Here is an 8,401-nt window from a genome sequence, read left to right as displayed (position 1 = left end):
GATATTAGATTTAGCTTTTAGAGAGAGAGCAAATCCACTAAATTTTGTAATTCCACATACCTCCATCTCAAATCCAGTGCTTGTGTCACCACCACTTGTTACTAACAATTTTTTGTGACTCAAGAACAGTACCTTTCCGTCACCTCGCCGGAGATTGCTGATCTACGTCACCTCCATCTACAATCCATCAACCGAGTGACCGTCCTGATGAACTAACTTCTACAACTTGATGAATTAACTTCTACTCATCTGCAACATCAGTTTTAGCCGAAACCCAACTTCGTCCTACGGACATTCTACAAAGGGAAGTTCTACAACCAACTTGTCAAACACCGACAACTGTGCACCCTCACCCAATGAACTCTGAACTTTGACCCCGTTTCCCAGTCTACCAGCCTATGTCACCCGACACACCAACGGACTGTTAAAAGAAATTCTACGACCGATGTCTTCTATCTCCAAGCCATAACATTGTCACACGTCTAACACGCGCCGGGATTTATTTGTTATGAGATGATCTTACTGTTTATCGCGGCTAATTCACTACGCATTGTCGCGAGTTGTAAAGGTTGTATTAATTGTTTATAGCGAGAGAGAGTAATTTATCAATCAAAAATGTAAACATACTTCTACTCTCCCTTGTTTATCAATCTAATCTTTTAAAATCACACTAGTAAGTATGATTTTAAAGAAAGCGTGGAATGACTGTGAGATCTGGATTTTATCAGATTTACTTTTTGTAATAATTCGTGTTAGGAATTTTTCCCTAATATAAACATCCTGTCGAAAAACGGACCTGAGAAACTATGCGTACCCGGCCAAATAACAGTCAACAAGCCGTTATTCCCTCGGATGCAGGTAGATCATCTTGCACGATAGTTTACACTTAGCGTCCGAACTCGTCATATGTTTTTAGTCCCGGGAACACCTATGACACAAATCGTCATCCGCTTACGATCACGTGACCGATTTCCCAGGCTAAACTTATAAAAGCCACTCCTTCCACCCCCTCACGGGAGTCTCTTATCATCTGCCGGACAAACGCCATCGCTCGTCGTCACCGACTCAAATCTTCTCCGAATGTCTCCGCGCTCAGTCGCGAATATATAAAACTGTGCCCATTTCGGATAATCCTCATTTCGTAAATATCAAGTGTTAAACCTACGAAAGAAGAAGAACTAATGAGCAATTGTTGAACTAATGAGGTATGAAACTAAATTGTAAGCACTCTCTCTAGACCCCTACGCGACTTAGGGAAATTAGTCAGATTTTGTATTTATGTCCATGGTTATATCTTAATAAATCTTGTTTTTATTGTTGAATGGTCTCCTCTTTGCCTCGAATATCGCTTCGCCTTATCGTCGACCCCATCCGTCTCACCTCCTATCCACTCGCATAACGCGTAACGCGTAACGATCAGAAACGAACAGCCATCCTTGACAAGAGAACGGAAACGGGAGATACGACTTTCTCCTCCTACCTCCCCGTTCTCACATATTGGTGTCATTCGAGAGGGGTTTCGACTCTTTCGGATCCCCCGAGTCACAATCGCATGGAAAAAGCTTAACTCAGAGGTTAGTGATGAGTTTTATGAAACGTTGTGAATTCTAAAAATTAATAACATTTTCATTAAATCTGACACCTCTCAAGACAAATAATACTACTTTATCTTCGCACCTCTTTAAATATTAATCACCAAAATTTAACAGCATCAATGCCATTATGCACGAGCTACCATGCTCAATTTTTTTTCTTCATCATTACTTCATACTTCATCATACTGAGATATAAAGCAATCTAGACATCAATACACCCCCACCTTTCATTTCTCATGTATATATAACAGCTAGGAAAGAAAAAGTAAGATTTTAGGAATTTTTCTGCATTGCATGGATAGAATGATACTCTACAAAAACATGTATTTCTACCGTATTAATATTTCGCCATAGAAACACTTTATAATAAAAATGTAATTTAAGTTGTACAAGTTTCTTAATCAAGTACTCAATAGTCCAAAAATAGCTGTAAATTTTAGCAGATAATTCACGCAAATGTTTCTCGTGTGTATAGCTTTTATTATTCGTATATATACTGTATTTGCCTTAAAAATAAAAATAATATACCCACACAAACCATAAATGTGTTGCATAACGTTTTTGTAACGTCATTGCAGATTTTTGAATTAATTCTAATGCAGCGCATTTGGAAGGTGATTAAAGTTTGCACGTAATTAATCTACACTTTTATGTACTCATTTTTGAATCGTATGTATTATTTTTATATGAATAAAATAGTATGAAAAATCAATGCATTTATTTTCAATCTATACAACACAGATTAATGTTGTTGAATCCATTTATAAGACAACAGAAAGTCAGTACAGATGATTCCATTATCCAACATTTTAACAGAAAATTTTGTCCCCAATCAATACTGAAACCATGCCCATCTTACAGTTGTTTTACTATGATTATGGTCTTGTTTACAGTATTACAAAGGTGGAATATAAACTGAATATGATATTTCAAATTAAAATAGTGCACACAATAAAAAGCGTAACGAACTTTTATAGTTTATATTATGACTCGATCTTAAAGTAGTTATAGAGTATCTGTTTCTATTCGATAGATGTACAGTACATTCTTCATCTCGTTCATCATTTGAAATCTGCCAATTGTAAATTTTACAAAGATTTCACACACTATCCAGATTTCTTTGATGAAATTTAATAATTGAGCAAATTTATGTAAAGATAAATTTAACTTTCATTATCGTAGAGAAACGATCCATGTTTATAGTGTTTTCTAAAGCAGCATTCTATTTATTCTAATGATTTGTGGTATTTAGAATATTTATCTTTCACTTTCAATTAAATTGTCTCATTCGATCAGATTTCTGAATTTTGTTAAGATGTCAAGAGTGCGAATTAGAAGCCAATTCTTATCAATCCCAAAAGCTGAGTTATTTTAAGCATTTTATACATAGTTTAATTCACCCATAAAGCTCACCCATACTCTGACCAAACCCACGGTACTGTGAATCTAGCCATAGGCTCGGCCAGACTTACATCACGACTGCCAAATGGTTAAAGACATTTCTGAGATGAATCAAAAACTTCTGCGTGTTTCGACTTTTCTGTATACGTTTCTGGATTCTCGAATCGGGAAACTGGTGTCTTAATCGCTTGGCCGTTCGGTTGTCAACTGAATACTATCAGACATGATATTGTCAAGATGCAAATTAAAATTAAATACATCGAAATTAATAAAATATTCATTTTTGATTCCAACGAAGAACCTACATATAGACAACATTAAAAATATGATTGCCAATAACTCAGTTCGTTGAAAAACCATAGATTTGCGACCGTAATATTGATAAATTTTGAAAACAAAAATGAACATTCAAAATATAATGAATTTTAAGTACAAAGTTTGTTTGGTCAATTCATGTTTAACAATAATATCGTTTAGGCGCGAAATATTGTTAAACTTTTGTATTTTATGTCGTGCAAGAGCTTAATACCAGTTATAAACTTTCTGGTATCCATTTCCATAATAATTCAAAAAACAACAAAAGATTAGGGGTTACGAAACCTCTATTAAGGAGAGTAATGTAAATTCATCGGGAATAATTAAATTATGTACACACCATTAGCAATAGTACAACAATCGGACGAACGAAATAAATGTTCAACGCAAACTCATTACGTTGCAATGCACTAATGATCACTTTACCTTGCGTTTACTTTATTGAATAATTTATAATGAATAAATTTTGCTGTTTATAAATGAATATCCTACTATAGCAACTATCATTAACATTAGCAAACACACTTATAATAATAGGCATCTAATAATGTAATGATTTGAGTGGTAATGCCACTATCGTTCTAAAATATTAATGCGTACAAAAAACACGAGGGTATTATCTAGATGCTGTGGCTCTGTGCATATGTAACAAAGATGCTGTACTTATCTGACCGAATTAAAAATAAAACTATAGAATTGCAATAGGTTTTAGTTGATCCAGTATCAAGGAATACAACCGATTACAGATGTATCTATCCATAACGAACATTTAGTCAAACTATTTTAAGTTTCGAAATTTACTCATGGCTGATGTTCGTAGATACAAAATATGCCTTAGTTGTCTGTTGCAGCCTTGTATGTCTACTGCAATAATCTACGGGTGGAAGTTTTTCGCTTCATGCTACTATTGTCGACAGTTTCAAACCGAACATAAATTATTGCAAAAGTTTTTCTTATGCATTGTGGAATTTCTATATTGGCAATTCTTTTTCATACTACTTCTTATGACAATACCGTCGGTAGCAGAAAACATGCCTTGCTTTGGCTGGTATTTACTGGTGGATTATAACATTTTCGTCAGGTTGTACGTTACCATAATATATTTTGCTACGACGCTCACTTTTTCCGTTATAAAACGCAAAAAATTTAATCCGATAATCGTATTACTGAGACCAGATAATTTGTCAATTGAAGATTTAAACGGGTCTATTCAGAAAATTAATGTCATCATGCTCATGATCCTGCTTTCTTTCACTTGCGCTCTGTCAATTTTCAATATCTTTGTCATATATCCAGCATTAGAAACAACTCACGAAAATTATTTTATGATTCTCTTCTGTAGCGTAGAATTTGGGGTTACGGTAAACTTTATTATTGGAGGATTGATTCATTTCTTATTTTTTCTTCTATTTTTTTATTTGATTATGAAGAAAGCGTTTCAAAGAGTATCAAATGATTTGATTCTACTAAATAAGAACAATTCGAATTTAAGTTTAAAATTAGAATGGATAATGTTGCAACATGCCGAACTTTGAAACTTCCTCAATCAAATCAACACAAAATTTAGTTTGTTATTTGCAATATTTTATTTCACCGTTCTCGTAGAAACCAGTCTCGCATATTATATATTTATCTTCGCCGAATTAAACACTATTATAAGATTTACTTTTTTCTTATTTATCATTGGACTTTCAATCGTATGTCTTATAATGGGTTACGCGTGTTCAACACTTACGTCTACGGTATTTTATCATTATTTTTTTCAATGTTTTCGATTCAAATTACTTTTAATATGTTTAATTATTTTTTATGTTTTTCAGATGCAAACCTCGTTTCAAGATATTCGAAGATTTTCTGCATGCGATTTGTCGCTTGAACAGAAACTGAAAGTTAGTTTTAGATTGTCTCTTTTATTTATTATAACACATAATTATAAAATGTATTTTATTCTTACAGATTCTAAACTTTATGAAGAGATTTGGGAAAGTGTCATTATGTATAACAATAAGAGGCTACTTCAATGTTACGAAAAAGTTTCCAGTTAAGGTACTCTTTTTAACTTCCGAAATTTTGTAAATAATTAGTTTTATATACATATATAAATATATTATTTGATTCTTATAGATGGGCAACGCTCTTCATTCTATATTTTCTGGTCTTTTGAAACTCAGATCTGCTACTGAAAATTGAAAAGTTTTCCGTTATTACAAATAATGTCAAAAGTGAAAAACAAAATAACGAAACAACTCTTCCTGCTACGTAAGTCGTCGATAACCAGAAGCAAAATAATCAAGATATTATCTTCTTTTTCTTCTTCTTAATACGCCATATGAGATTCCTGATATCAGCGAACATCTGGCATAGGTTACTAAGTGGTTGCCAAGTTGTATCCTAGAAGAAGTTACATCCAGAGTGGTTTCCTGTCGCTTTCTTTCAAACGCGATGTTACGCGGGGGGAAAATGTATGTCTTCCGGTATGTCTTGTAAGGGAAACTATCCCCTATTCAGGTGTCACAAACGTGGATAAACTCCAGAGTGGCCAGCTCGTCCGAGCGCAGCGCAAACTCGCGATCAAGCTCACAGTGTTTAGCAACTGAACAACTCGGCTACTGGTAGGCCCAAAATATTTTAATTACACAATATTCTGAAAGTTTCGTTTTAATTCTGACAGCGGTTAAAGGTAGTATCATAGCACTACCTCGCTAAAGTTAATCCGATAGTGGCATTTCTCTATTACACAAGTCACCGTCACCATCATTTCATTTCTATTATACAATTCGCTGAAAGTGTTTTTTGTTGTCTGAAGGAGGGACATATTGACATAAGGGCATTTGGTGCCGGTGCCCAGGGTCCCCAAACAAACTATGTTTAAACATAAGTTTTTTTTTTGTATAACTGCGAAAGCCTAGTGTGGCCTAATCATGAGGACCACGGGCAAAGAAAACAAAACCCGGGAAAATCCTATGAAACATCGGGAAATTTCGAGAAAAAATTTTACATAGGTATTTTTCAATTAAATTTTAGTTTTTCACAATAAAATATGCGTATGTTTACAATAACCTTATTTTAAAATGAAATTTACAACTTCTTAGTTGAAATCTAGTTGAATGTACAGTATTTTGTGTAAATTTTTTAAATCATCAAACTTGCCTACTCTTAAAGGGGGCCTCTACCAGATTTGTGCCTACGGGCCTCTGATTGTTAATTCGGGCCCTGGTTTGAAGAATTAAAGTTCCTGTGCATATTGTATATATATTGAAGTAAATGAAAATCGGTTACACAGGAAATTCTACTAAATAAGAACAATTCGAATTTAAGTTTCAAATTAGAAGAAATAATTTTGCAACAACCCGAAGTTTAGAACTTCGTTAATCAAAGCAACGCAATGTTCGCTTATTACCTGTAATATTGTATTTGTATTTTTTACTTTTAGTTGAAACCAGTCTGGTGTATTACATATTTATCTTCGCTGAATCAAACACTATTATGAGATTTATCGTTCTCTTATTTCTCATTTTATTTTCAATCGTATGTCTTATAATGAGTTAAGCAAGTTCAACATTTACGTCTACGGTATTTTATCATTATTCTTTCAAAGTTACCGATTACTTACTATATATAAATATTTTTGACGTTTTTCAGATGCAGATTTCGTTTCAAGATTTCCGAAGGTTTTCTGCATGTGATTTGTCGCTTGAACACAAACTGAAAGTTAGTTATAGATTATCTTTTTCATTTATTATAACACATAATAATGTAATGGATCTTATTTTTGCAGATTCTAAACTTTATGAAGATATTATGAAAAGTCTCATTATGTATAACAATAAGAGGCTACTTCAGTATTACGAAAAAGTTTCCAGTTAAAATATTTTTGTTTTTTAATTTTTTAACTGCAGATTTTTGTATTAACTTTTTTTATTTCATATATTGCCTTTAATTCTTTTTAAATGGCCAACGCACTTCATTCTATATTTTCGGGAGTTCAGAAACTCAAAACAACCTCTGAACAATGAAAATTTTCTATTTATGTTTATGACGAAGTTGGAAAACTCGTTTTAAAATTTTATTTGATTTGTCCACAGTAAAGAAAATACTGTTTCAGATTTCATCTGCAGTGTTCTGTATGCAGAAGTTGAATTGCTAAATATTACCAACGATCAACCGGTGACTATTTGATGTAGTGTTCAGAGATTTTATTCACATGGTGAATAGCAGTCACACGCAGCTGTTTTTTTCAACGTAAACTTCATATCAAACCCGCACAAGTCAACAAACCTAAATATTTTTGCGGGAAGCGGTCCATTTTCGATTTGTTGGGCCCTGGCTTTGACCATTTAGTTTCAGCATTGTACACTTCACTAAACCTACAAAGTTCTTGAGTAAAGGCCTCGTTTGTGCCCATTGGGCGAAAAATAGTAAAAAGAAATTATACAGTTTAATCTTACTGAAAAGAACGATAAACAATATGATAAAATACGAATTAGATTTACAACAACGAATGTCACTGGTGATCAAGAAAAGCCGTACATTTTTTTCTCTGAAGCTAAAAAATTGTGAAATTAAGTTTTCAGTGCCAAAATGGACGCTGAAGTAGCCAATTTTTACAAAATATGGCAGCACTAATCTTTGAGAAGAAATTATGTTTGATACTATTTGTGCTCAGAAATGTGGGAATTTTCCTTACTTGCTTAAAGATGTGTATGTTTTGATGTTTTTCAGATGCAGATTTCGTTTTAAGATTTCCGAAGGTTTGAACTGTTTGAACTGATTTCTGAAGGTTTGAAGGTTTTCAGAGCTTGAACCATGTGAATTATTTTCGTGTTTCTTATCTGACTATCTGTTTTTCTATGATTATACAACGTGGAACAATGCTGAATGATGTGTATGTTTTAAATTTCCACTATAGGTTTTTAACTGATAAAACCTAAAAACAAGATATCTGTGTAGAGTAACTCAACAGTTAAACATCACAAACTTCTGAAAATATCTAAATTAAATAACACAGAAATGTACAAAATTGAAGGAAGTGAGTTATTCAAAATAAAGAATATAATATACGTGTAAATATGTACAGATTTGCAAGTTTC

At 33.2% G+C, this 8,401-nt stretch overlaps 1 long non-coding RNA gene across 1 annotated transcript; it reads left to right on the top strand.

Moving 5' to 3' along the window:
* The first annotated feature begins 5,147 nt into the window (after window positions 1-5,147).
* LOC136970974 (uncharacterized) lies at window positions 5,148-5,523 on the top strand. Its single transcript, XR_010880077.1, has 3 exons — window positions 5,148-5,200; window positions 5,268-5,357; window positions 5,436-5,523. It is a non-coding gene; the product is annotated as an uncharacterized lncRNA (long non-coding RNA).
* The last annotated feature ends 2,878 nt before the right edge of the window (window positions 5,524-8,401 follow it).

This window comes from Centruroides vittatus, unplaced genomic scaffold (assembly GCF_030686945.1).
Source record: "Centruroides vittatus isolate TY-2023 unplaced genomic scaffold, ASM3068694v2 contig_223, whole genome shotgun sequence".
Lineage (NCBI taxonomy): Eukaryota > Metazoa > Arthropoda > Arachnida > Scorpiones > Buthidae > Centruroides > Centruroides vittatus.
This window is presented reverse-complemented; position numbering and strand designations above follow the sequence as displayed.